The 12,962-nt window shown below is 48.4% G+C and overlaps 1 long non-coding RNA gene across 1 annotated transcript in view; it reads left to right on the plus strand.

The window, feature by feature from the left end:
- LOC138527839 (uncharacterized) overlaps nt 1-12,594 on the plus strand; it is a 277,332-nt gene extending 264,738 nt beyond the window's left edge. The window contains exons 2-3 of the long non-coding RNA XR_011284061.1: nt 11,017-11,212; nt 12,435-12,594. This is a non-coding gene — a long non-coding RNA (uncharacterized lncRNA). The remainder of the gene's footprint in view (nt 1-11,016; nt 11,213-12,434) is intronic.
- Nucleotides 12,595-12,962: the final 368 nt, after the last annotated feature.

A 12,962-nucleotide genomic window follows, 5' to 3' on the forward strand; every position in this document is an offset into this window, starting at 1 on the left:
AAACACAATTGCTGTCCGCAACCATTTCCCAACATACACATGTAACAAGTTAATGGTAAATTGAGGCCCTGCTGGCCATGTGACAATGTCATGTCACAAATCTCCATGGAGAAATAGCCAGACAATGACATTATAAAAAGCAGCCTCAATATGTGCCACATGAACAGACACTGCCCAGGCGTGTCACGGCCTGACTCTCAATGAGCTGATATTACCAGAACAGATTTCCCAATAAACACATCACTGTACCTTCTATGTGTGAAGGATATGATATGAAATCAAATACAATGATATGGCATTCATAATGAGCCCATACACAAGTGTTTGAATGCACAATGAGTCAGGGGAGGGGGAACAGAGTGAAGACAGAAACAACGATCTTGCTAGGCCAGGTGACATTGAGATGGGACAAGTGCAAGGGAGTGGGGAAGGTGAGAATTGTGGGGGGAAGGTGAATGGAGCCGTGCAGTAAATAGGAAGGACATCATAAGAAATACAATAACAATGAAAAACATCTAAGTGCATCTAAGTGCAGGCAGCTGGTGGCAAGTGCAAGGCTAAGTGCAGACATCAGGTGTCAAGTGCAGGTAGGGGGCTGTAGGAAATCTGAAAAACAATCCAAATGCGGGGGATGGCAGGGAGGTAGTGCGGGTGTGCAAGTGGCAGGCGAGGGAACCAGGTGATTCAGACAGGAGTTCAGCAGGGTAGAGGAGTGCAGAAAGCACAAGCAAAGAGGAATGACTTGAGTCCGGATTGAGTACATGGCAATCAGACAGTGTGCCACGCACCAAGACTGCTGCATTGGTCTGTCAATGTGTAAATCCATAGTAATGCCAATATTGCATGGCAGTGCAGGAGGCAGACCAAAACCAGAGACAATGATAACTGCACAAACGCATGCTGGTGTAGGGGAAAGCATGACATGTGTGTTACACAGCATCAAGCAAATCATGTGCCAATATCCTGAACATCTAACACTCCCACAGTCAGCCCACCCACATTCCTCACAAACACAGTGAGGGCCAATACACAGTGATGCTGCACATGTGAAAGCAAATGGCATTGTATGGTGTACACCAAAACTCACCCTTCACACTCTTCCACCAGTCAGCCACATGTGTATATTCACCACGCAAATGGATAGCAAACATGACACATGCATGTAAGTAACCACACACATGAACAACGATGGTCCAGGGACACCAAACGGGCTAACAAACTGGCGCACAGCAGAAAATACTGTGAGAAACAATGACTGTGAGTTTAGAAAATTATTAAAGTTAAAAATCTGTACATGAAAAAAGTAAAGAATGCAAAAATGTCCATGTCCATGAAAAATATAGACAATGCCATCAAAAATAAAACAGAAACCACTACTGCATGGTGAAAATCAAAAAGAAAAACGATTTAAAACTATTTACACAATTAACATGGAGTAATGTCCACAGTCCACTCCAAATCATATAATATAAAAAGTAAAACCACACATGAAGAACTATGTACAAAAAACAGAGTAATGTCCCAAAGCTCCAAATAGAAGAACGAAATCAACTTAAATGTAAAAAACTATTAACAAAGACAGTGGGCTAGTCCTTCTCACCATTCTCATTCAATGTGTCGGCCAGGGCATCATCGTACACTGCATCCAATTCCCCTAGGTGGGCCTCCGCCCTTATCTCGAGGTCTTGCAGGGACTCCAGCATGGTCCTCTCCTTCCCTTCCCACTCTCTGCAAGTATGTTCGAGGACCTGAGCCCACCTCTCTGCCCGATGCAGTGCTATCTCCGCACTGGCTTTGGTGAGTCTCACCTCCCGAGCCTGCTGCCTCTCTGCCCTGACTTGCTGCCCGTACCGCACAAACACAGGAGACATCTTTGTGTGAAGGTCCACATTTGCTTCCTGCCTGATGCTGGATACCTGCCCCCTGTCAATGGTATGCCCTGAGTCCCGAAGCCTCCTACTCAGAGCCTGCTGCTGCCTTTTTGCCCAGTGCCTGTTTTGCTTGGCCAGCCTCCAGGCTGATGAAATTACCCGTGGGTGTCTGGCACATGCCCTGATCCTGGGTGCCTGCTCTCCCTCCATTGCCACAGCTCCTGTCATAGCCTGGATTGGCATGGTGACCACCTCAGCTGATCCAACGTTGACTCCCAACTCAGGCAGGGTTGTGATCTCCACCAGACGGGCTGAAGTGGTTGGGACAGGTACACTGGGGGCCCTGGTGATATCTGGCCAGGAAGGTGCCAGGGAGGATGACTGGTGCACAGAGGAGGAAGATGAGGAGGGGGTCACATAAGTTGCCAGCCCATGCACCCAATTTGAGACTAGGAATGTAGCTAGCCAGTTCAGGAGATGTCAGACCTCATTGTGATGATGTGCAAGCCCATGATTGTAAGCCTGCACATCATCCCGAATGATGCCTGTACGCCTCACGATACCAGCTAGCACGGGTTCCACTCTGTCTCGAATGGCCACATCCGCAGGCATTGGGGTGTCAGTTTACATGGAAACATCTGACACCTGTGGATGGGTCTGGCCTGGGGCATGCTGGCAGGTGCCTACTGGTGCAGGCTTTGGCCCAGGGGCAGGATTTGGCACAGACACCTCCACAGCAACCTGCACTGCCTCCTGACCCTGAGTCTGGACTGCACCAGTCACACCCACCTCATCACCCCATCAGGCCCCACGGACTGGGCCGATATGGCCTCCTCCACCTCCCCCGCCAACCTGGATGCCTCCCCATGTCTTCCGCAGTGGATTGCCCCTGTGTAAGCTCACCTGTCCCCCTCACTGCCAAGGAGTACATGTACACCTTCGGCCTCTTGGACCTCGCTCCCCGATGATGAAATGACCAGGGGGCGTGGCTCGGCCTTGCATCTCTGCCCAGTGGAGGCATCCCTGCTGCCTTGCTCCACAGCACCATCTCCGTCCTCTTCTCCCAATGCCGCTGTGGATAAGGAGACAAAGTACACAAACATCAGGCTACTGTACCTATGTGTGTTTGCCACAAAACATATGCACTTGAAGTATACTGCCAAAGGTCACAACCATCATCACCCTCCACAACACAAAGGTACATGCAATGTACGTACATGCAAATACGTGTCTGTCCTTCACAACAGAGAATCACATCCTTGGACATGGCACTCTCACCACCTACAAATTGTGCATGCTACACACACATGCATGATGGGACATACACATGTCATGCAACCACATCACCTGACAGTCCTGAAGCAGTGCACTGAGCTATCATATCAGAGTACCCTCAATGTCAATCAGGCAAGAGGGGTGGTACACCACTTGAAATGTACCAGTTACATTCAACCAGGAGTGATGGCCAGTCACATCTCAGTCACATACACATGTACACCATGGCTGTTCATGATGTTGACGACACCTATGTGTCACACCTCTCACACGGGCACGTCTCAGACACATGTAAGAAACCATGTGCATGTCGTAATATGCTGCAGTACAACACACATAGCAAAAGTAACACTGTTGGAATCACGCATGCTTTATTGAACACATGTGCAGCACTGTCTGGGACATGCACAGAGACATCCGTTCAAGAGGCATACTTGCAGTAAGGCAAAGGTGCATACTCCCACCATACATCAACATACACATACACAGAGGAGGACAGCAACACATGCACACTCTCCTGACGACTACAGATGGTGCTGCAAATCACTGACCTGGGTGTGCAGCGCCAGGTAAAATCTCTCCAGGACCCGCATGTCGGTGGTGCTCAACCGGCCCCGGGGCCCCCCTTGGTTCTCACCAGCCTGGAGGAAGTGCCGGGCCATGTTTTGGGTCCTGGACCTCAGGTCCTCACAGTGCTTGCACACATGCTGGTAGTCACGGGGTGCCACCCCCTTTGCGTTGACAGCACCCACGATCTGGTCCCATATCAGCTTCCATCCTTCCTTGCCGTTTTGCGTTGCAAGGTTGAAGAGGGCCTCATAATGCCCCAGGACATACTCCACCAGGATGTCAACTTCCCTTGCTGTGAAGTTGACAGCCCTCCGCCTCGCTGCCATGGGGTTGCCACTTGTCTCTGCAGATGTTTGCTCAGACATGGCAACCCCCGAGGCATTTGCGGGTGGGCAAGGTGGTCCTGGGGCTGGGCTGTGGAGTGGTGGTGATGGTCTGGCAGATTGGGAGTCTTCTGAATCAGCTGAGGTGGTCACAGGGCTGATGACAGGAGAACTGGCAAGGGCTTGACAGCAGGCACTCAAATTGCAGGGCAGGTGGGCAGAAGGTACATGCAGTGGGCAGGCAGCAGCAGATGGCTCATAGGATGCAACTCAGGGCAGTACGACGCAGGTAAAATGGCTCATAGGCAGCAACACGTGGGTCTTCCGTGTAACTTGCATGGGCAGCCAGAAACAGAGTGACGGTTACTTCACGCATGCAAAATTAGTGCGTACACGTGTAATCAGAGGAAAGGGCCTAATCGCGTAAGATACGTGACAAGTGCTGGCCATTGGGCATTGGCGATCAGATTCGGGATAAATGAGTGCATAGGGGAGCATCACACGGCTTGTGCGAGTTGAAGCGGACGGATGTGTGGACTTCGGAGATTTTTGGGGTGGCACACATTTTGTTCACTACTGTGACAGTGCAAACTGCTTATTTTGGTGGGCGATTTGACTTCACGCACACACGTGTGTATTTTTCATTTTTTGCGGCTAAACGCGAGTTGTGTACGCATTATTCATACTCTGGCTGCCCCTGTGTATCGTGTACCCCTATTGTTAACATCACAGTGGTTTTCGTGGGCTTACCATGCACATTTTTTCTGGTGCTGGGTGCCACAGCGTATCACGTAATACTTTTGTCTTTTCACGTGAGCTACCGAGGGGTCGTGTACACATTTTTCTGATAGTTGGGGTGCTGGTGCATTACGCGTCCAATTTATTTTTTTACCAGGGGTAATATTGTGCGTTGCTGGACCTTACTAGTATGTTTTACATCACATACCCTGCCCCTCTCTGAAATTGCCTAGGACAATCGCTTGTTGTGCCTCCCATTGTACTAATCCTTCTGTACCATGGTTGGGAAGGCCCCAAGAGGTAAATGGGGCAGAGGTGGCCGAGGTGGCCAGGGTCGGGGAGGTGCAGGGAGAGCTGTGCACCACCCCCAGCAGGGTCAGGGAGCTGCAGGTGATGCTGCTGTCCCCACCACCCAGGGTCAGGGAGCTGCAGGGTCATCTGCTCTCCCCTGCTCCCAGGTTGAGGCACCTGCATGGGCAGCTCCTGTCCCCAACAACCAGGGTCAGGGAGCAACTGAAGTATCTGTTGTCCCCCCCCCCAGGGACACAGGCACGCAGGGGCAGCTGATGCCCATGTGTCCAAGGGGAAGGGACAGCAACGCAAAGCACCTGGACCCAGCTTCCAGGTTGAGGCACCTGCAGGGTCATCTGCTCTCCCCTGCTCCCAGGTTGAGGCACCTGCAGGGGCAGATCCTGTACCCAACAACAACCAGGGTCAGGGAGCAAGTGCAGTATCTGTTGTCTCCCCCCCCAGGTACATAGACACGCAGGGGAAGCTGATGCCCCTGTGTCCAAGGTGAAGGGACGGCAATGCAAAGCACCTGGACCCAGCTCCCAGATCCTGTCCCCAACAACCAGGATCAGGGAGCAACTGCAGTATCTGTTGTCTTCCACCCCAGGGCACGGACACACAGGGGCAGCTGATGCCCATGTGTCCAAGGGGAAGGTACGGCAACACAAAAAACCTGACCTCAGCACCCTCAATGACCCAACATCAATGGGTGATGCCATGGCCCAGGCCACTAGTGGTTCAGTCCCTAATGCCCTGAGTGGTCTCAGCCACACAGGGTCTGCACCAACTTCCAAGAGGCAGAATCATGCAGAACAGGGAAAGGCTCAATCCCAAAGCACAACAAAGGAGACCGTCATGGCGAGGAAGCGGAGCTTCAATGATTATGAACTCAAGATCTTCGTGGACTACGTGCGCGACCACCACCATGACATGTGAACGGGGCTCGGGAGCACCCATTCGCCGGCTCAGCATATGGTCCAATGGCTGCTGTTAGGGAGCATTCTCCAAATGAGATAATTTCACTTACCCTTTGAGACTCCCAGCAGCTGGAGTTCTAGGATTTAATGTTTTACCTGGAAAGAGTGTGAGCCTTTTTTCCCACTCTTCCATGTATTTTGTGTGTGTTTTACTTTTGTGTTCTTTGGTTATGGAGTTTTAAAACAACTCCAGTGGCATCATCTTTTACTGCGTGTCACACAGCACCTTCAGGGTAGTGGCAGAGGGGTGTCTTTTCAGACTCCCCAAAGGTTTAACTACCTTCCCTGAGAATGACTGCTGTCTCTCAGGATAAGTAAAGTTAAATTGACTTTACTAGTCTCTTTAAATTTACTGACCCAGTACACCCTATTTTACTATATAGTGCCGGAGGGGTTGCTTAGCTTCGCCTGAGTCAAAACACTCATGTAACAGTAAAATGTTACCTTTTCCTATTTTAAATGGCTGGTGGCAGTGGTTCAGATTAACTACCATGATTTATCGTGACCGCTAACAACGGTAGCTCAAAATCAGGGGTAGCCATGTTTTTCAATATGGCGCCCCAGACCTATCTGTAAAAACATACTCCGGTCATCTTTTTTCGCCATTTCTTTTAGTAAAAGTCCTTCTTGTGTTTGTATCTGCGCTCCAAACCAGGTTTGGTCACTTTGTTCGTGCCCTTTGGCGGGCTTCTGTGCTGAAGCCCTCCTCTGGTGCCAGAGTGTCTGGGGTGGACAGGATGTGAGGGAGGTGGCTGAAACTCCATGTGCTTAATCTCCTAGGAGACCTGAATACACTCTGGTGTGATTGGCCGGCTGACTGTCCGGCAAGGAAAGCCACCCTGATGTGTGAGTGACAGCCAGGCTGAATGAATGGGGGTAAAACTGTTTAAAAGCAGGTCTGTGGGACTAGGAAAGCAGAGTCGACTAATGGAACTAAAGAACCAAGGAGGAGAGGAAGGAAGGGGACTGCTGCAACTCCTGGACGACCAGTGAAGCACTGCTGCAGGTCCGAATTGCCTGAAACTCCGACAGAGGAGCCCTTCAAGGTAAACTTCTTCCCTTGAGTTTGGTGGGAACAACCAACTCACAAGCTACCTGGACACCATCCTATTCTGGTCGAATTTTCTTCAGAGTGCTGTTGAAAACCGGATAGCCAGAGGGAAGGAAACCAGGGGGACTTTAAGCCACTCATACCTTAAACCGACGTCTTGCTACAGCTTTTGGCCTCTTCCCTGGGCAGCGCAGGAACCTCCCGACATCCTCCTTCTTGGCCCCAATGCTGAAGCTCAGGAACAGCCCATCAGGAACAGCGAGATCTGCTCGAACTGCCAGAACAACTGCCTCAGCTACAGCTTTCTTCATTTAAAAAGTACTGTGCAAACGCGGTCCGGAAATCTTTTCGGCCTTCAAGAAGTGTGTGAAACTTTCCTCAACTACGAAGGCTTGTCCTTCCCCAAACATTCATCAAACTTTTTGCGTAGCCAAATCCTTTAAAAATCTGTGGCAAAGACTTAACCGTTACATACCAGAACTGTGCTATACTATACAAAATACTCTGAACCATTGACTTTGGCACAGGCCTATTGAGAAGAATTGCTGGTTGTATTTAACTTGAACCATTTGCCCTGCCTCTGATTGTATGTGGGCTGTCTATTCTTATAACCTTGTCTTTTCCCTCCCTTTCTAAGTATCTAAAGTGCCATTTTGCTCACACTTCATTTTTTAGCTAAACTTGTTTAGGTACTTACTAGTTGTATTTTTGTGGTGTATTAGTGTGTGATATTGAGCTGCTTGTGCTAGTGTAATGATTTATAAAAGATTGAGTAAATAAATGTATATTCTTTTAGAAACCTTAAGTAAGTGTTTACTTGAATCACTGTATTGGTTGGTCCTTTGTGTAACTTGTTCTACTGCTCACATAAACTCTTCAGATAAGTCTGGCTGCTCAGACATCGCTACCACTTTACTGTGTAGTACAGGCTTGTACCAAAGGTGAAATTGTGCTTACACTTGTAGTCCTAATTACCTGTAGTGTTCCCAAAGGGTACTGCAGGTGATTCTGCCTAACAGCTGTGAGTCACGGATCACAACAACTCCTTGGGGAATGAGAGGCACACTCCTCATGAGTTCATGAAGAAATGGAATGACCTCAGCTGGCAAACCAAAGGGAAGCTGTGGGCCAACCTTGCCTCTGCTATGGTGACTGGAGGTGGGTCACCGGAGGAGGAGCTCACTCCACATGAAGAGGCCATGAGCGAGTTGATTCATGTGTATCAGATCGAAGGCGTGGGCGAAATGCCAATAATACGAGGAAACGTCCAGTGAGTGAAGAAGCGTGTTCATCCAGAATATGTGTATGTAGATTGAATTAATTGGTATGATTGTGTGGCACTTCTGAAAGAGAAAGGACCTAAGCTTATTAGCCTTCGGTCTGGGCAGCACACCTAAATTCCCCCAATAGGGTTAGAACATTTGTTTTTAGAATATAAATGACAGTAAAGCCATCTTTGATAAAGTTGCTTCAAAGTGCTTTTATTCTGCAAATTGCAATTCAATTCGATTTCTCATTTAGTTAACGAATGGTTAAACTTCACCAATTCGTTTTGTGCTGATACAATGGCAAAGAAAAATAACCTAGGGATAATGCATTTCGGAATGGTAACATTCCTTCCTCAGAGCCAGGTTAAATGTACACGAGCATACAAAAAAATCTTTCTGTTAGAATATTTTGAAAAACATCAAATATATATGCATTCAGGAGAACAGGGTACCCACAATTGACAAACACGTACATGTAGACAGAGAGAAGAGAGAAGAGAAGAGAACATTGTCAGTGATTTGTAAACATTACATTGCATTAATGCGTTCTTTAAAAGACTATTATCATCCGACATTCAAATTTCACTTCCGTCAAGGTTTACATTAGATCTATTACTAAGTGTCTTCTGGTCAAGTATTCTGGGGGATAAGGCAGGACATTTTCATGTTATCACTGACCTGAAACGGGTGGCTTCAGTACATGCCGTTCAAACGTTCCTTCTCAGAACGCTGCAAAATGAAATAGTATGCTGCATTTAGTCACGATCACTCGTGGTTGCTTCTAATACGTGCCTGTCTGTGTGAAAGCAGAGCGCTTACCTTGTGAGTGTGTAGCTCGCTCGAGCGAAGTAACCTCCGACTGCGGGTAGCAAGAAGGCTCTGCTTGCGTCTGCGTGTATATGTGTAATGTTGTCATGGTGATGTAAATCTCAAAATGGCGGATGGCGGGTGCATGAAGTAGCCATACTAGAGTGGGCAATTAAAAGCAGTGTTAATGCTGGTGTATGGTAACTCGATTGCATAAACACGCTGGATTGCACAAATGATCCTAATAGAACCGCGATGCCCTCTGTTCTGATTGGTGAAGTAAATAAAATATAGTGTTGTGCGTTACATGATGTAGTCAGGGGTCAAATTATGTTTTTGTGTGTGGTTTATAATAATGGGTGGATACTGTGTTCCCAGGTGTTTACATTCTCAAGAGTGACATGTCTAAAACACAGGTAAGTTCAATGTGTTGTAAAAACAGATACAATTATAGAAAACAGTTAAGATCGAACTCATCGTTCATTCCTCGAAGTGACAATGATTCCAGTCTATCAATCCAAAAGGATTCTCTTTGTTGTCTCTTCTTCTTAGTGTCCGTGCCGGTATTTACAATGACTTCTAATACCTGAAATTTGATCTGGGAGATATTGTGCTTCTTTTCATTGAAGTGTTTAGCTACTGCTGAGTTGATGTTCTTATTGCGAATACATGACTTGTGTTCATTCAGGAGGATGCGTACTTTTCGTCCTGTTTCTCCTACATAGTACTGTCCACAGGGACAACGTATGCAGTATATACAGTTCTCCGTGTTACATGTGGCGTGGCATTTTATTGCAATTTTTTCCCCTGTGTGCGGATGCAACACTAAAGCTCCTTTTATGATATTGTTGCAATTACTGCAATTCAGGCATGGGTACGTGCCGAATCTTTTGGTTGGACTTCTTCTTGGTTTATCGTTGCGTGTGTTGACGAATAGGTCCCTTAGATTATTGGATCTTTGATAAGCAAATGTAGGTGGATCGGCGAACAATTCTTTGGTTCTTTCATCTTTAGTCTGTGTGGCACTTCTGCCCTGCAATTGTATGACTGCCATGGGTGAACCATGTCATGGTCTACTCACTCGAGCTTAGTGTACTGCAGAGTGCATACAACAAATGTGCTGCACATCAGTTGAACATGGCTTTGTGACAGTAGTCATCCACAACCGTCAGATACTAATACACATTTACAGCATGCCAACACAATGTGGCATCTGGCTATGTACATCAGTGATATTAGTGACTCAGCTATGCCAGTCAAGTTCTTGTGTCTGAAGCACATGATATTCATCATGCACTGCATGCAGTAGTGGCTCCATCCACACATGTCCATAGGTGACTTCATGCTACATGTAACTTCCATGCACACTGTCAGCGTGCGGGACATTGTGCCATGGGTGTCCAAGCATTTTTCTACACCGTGCAAATCCCTTCCTCAGAAATGGCACTGAGCCCCTTGTAAGAAATCAGTCTGGAGTCATCCATGTTGACCTGCCACACTGGACCCCCTCCTCCCCCATGTGTGCATGGCCCTGCCCCTCTTGTGTGTCACTGTCCCCTCTTCCTATCTCCAAGCATATGTCCCCACTCTCGCCATATCACACACCTGGGACACCACACATGTCTGTTGGGAATGTCTGCAGTGCTTACATGGTCAGGGACATGGGATGTGGTGGCAAGTGTGCAGACGCAAATTATTTCAGGGATTTCTGTACATAGTGTATGAATGCAAATGATGGCATGATTACATGCCATGTAAATGTGTTGCAGGACAGCATAGTGATGACAATGCATGTAGTAGAAGCAATTAACATGATTATTCATGTCTTTATGTGTCCATGTGCAGGTGATGAGCCACCAGATTCAGGGGAGGAGGGAGAGGAGAACCAGGTGGTTGAGCCCCAACAGTGCACCATTGGAGGACATATTGTGGCAGCCCATTAGAATCCTCTGGTACTACAGTCCATCTGGGGCACAACTCAGTATGAGTCCACCTCCAATGATCCAGTGAGCCGGGCGTCCATTCCCCTATGCTGTCAGAGGTGAGTGCTTCAAGTGATGGTGCTGATGTAGCCCGTAACGTCCCATCACAGGGCCAGTCAGTGTTGCCACATCCATCTGTGGTGGTTACGGCTGCAAGGCCAAGCTCCAATGTATTGGCTTCCGGTCCTGGGATAGATGACCATGGGAGGGATGCAGTCCTGCAGCCAAAGATAGCGGCTTCAAATCAAGGGCCACACTCCCTTGGGTCCAGCAGCCGTAGGGCGCGTACACGTGGCGGACGTGTGGTGGCTGGTGTGGTGGCTGGGAATTATGTGTGGGAGCAGTCAATGTTGCATGTTGCACAGCAATAGGCCACTTCCTATGAGGTGTTGGCTCAGGGGATGGATAGGGTGGCCAATTCCATGTTTTCACAAGAAACACAGGAAGCATGCATTGCGGTCCACATGCCGCTCACACAGGCTGCACATAGTGGCCAGCAACAGGGGCTGACGGGCCGACCTGAGGTCACTGCAGGCATCCCTGGTTGCAGAGGGTCTGAACCACAGGGCAGCCATGAGGCAAGAGTTACCGGCCCTCAGAACTTCAATGGAAGTGCGAGAGGCAGCCCGCAGTACACAGTGCCAACAGCAGATGGAACTATTGACTCATACCTTCTCGCAGGAACTCTGTGCATTCCGTGAGGTATTGCATGCGGACCTCTGAGGCTTCATGTTCCAGATACATTCATCTGGGTCCCGCCTGGCTGCTGACATGGAGGACCAGGCCACAGCCTTATGTGTTCAACCTCCCTTACAACCACCACCTTCTCATTCTACACAGGAAGGTGGCGACAGCAGCGACAGCAGCGACAGCAGCGACAGCCCTTCCAATCCATGATAGCCATGTGGTCCAAGTACCCATGGAGGGAAATATTTTTCAACTTCCACACATGTGGGTGTTGACGTGCACCCTGCCCCTCCCCCATCCTGGTTGAACCCCTCCCTGACCACATGTTGCCATGTCATATTTTGTTTTGCCTGGTTGTGGGTTTTGTTATTTTTTGCATTCATTGCACTTGAGGTGTGCCATTAACTCCTCAGGGACTATACATGTGCAGTGGTGTACGTGCAGACATGTCTGGTGAACTAATCTAGCATGTTTGCATGGGGGTGCACAGGGTGGCATGTGCAGGTAATCATAGCTTTGTTTTTCCATGGCACATGTGTGCTGTGTTCATTATACTGCACAATTGTGTTGATATGTTCGCCCATGTTGTTCCAGTAATCCATGATGTGGCGGTGACTGCTAACCCGGGTGAGAAATCCTGCACCATTCAAAGTCCACACTCCTCATGCCCTCCAGAAAATGTTGTTCCTTTATCAAATTAAGAAACACACTTACTGGTGAAGGTCATGTGGGATTTACAGCATTCAGACACCCTTATTTGGTGAGCATTTGCAATGTCTTGCATGTTGTGCATGCTTCATTGTTGGTCATCTTTGATGCATATGTCAGTTCTCTTATTTGTTTCTGCATGCTCACATGGGGTTGTGGTAATTTCATTGGAGCTCATGTCACTGTGTTACCTACCTATGTGGAAACCTGAATGGACACACCAACTGTGCTGTGCAGCATGTTATTGTACATTGGTGAACCGGGCCATGGACTCCTTGATCTATCATTTCCTTGTTATTCATTCTCTGTGCCACTCTCTCTCTCTCCCTCCCCCTTTCTCTCTCTGGTGTGGTACTGTCAGGAGCAGGGTTGGCCTAAGGCCAGGTACTATTGGAGTTGTGGGGCCAGGGACCT

This window comes from Ambystoma mexicanum, chromosome 7q (genome assembly GCF_040938575.1).
Source record: "Ambystoma mexicanum isolate Mex_15411 chromosome 7q, UKY_AmexF1_1, whole genome shotgun sequence".
Taxonomy (NCBI): domain Eukaryota; kingdom Metazoa; phylum Chordata; class Amphibia; order Caudata; family Ambystomatidae; genus Ambystoma; species Ambystoma mexicanum.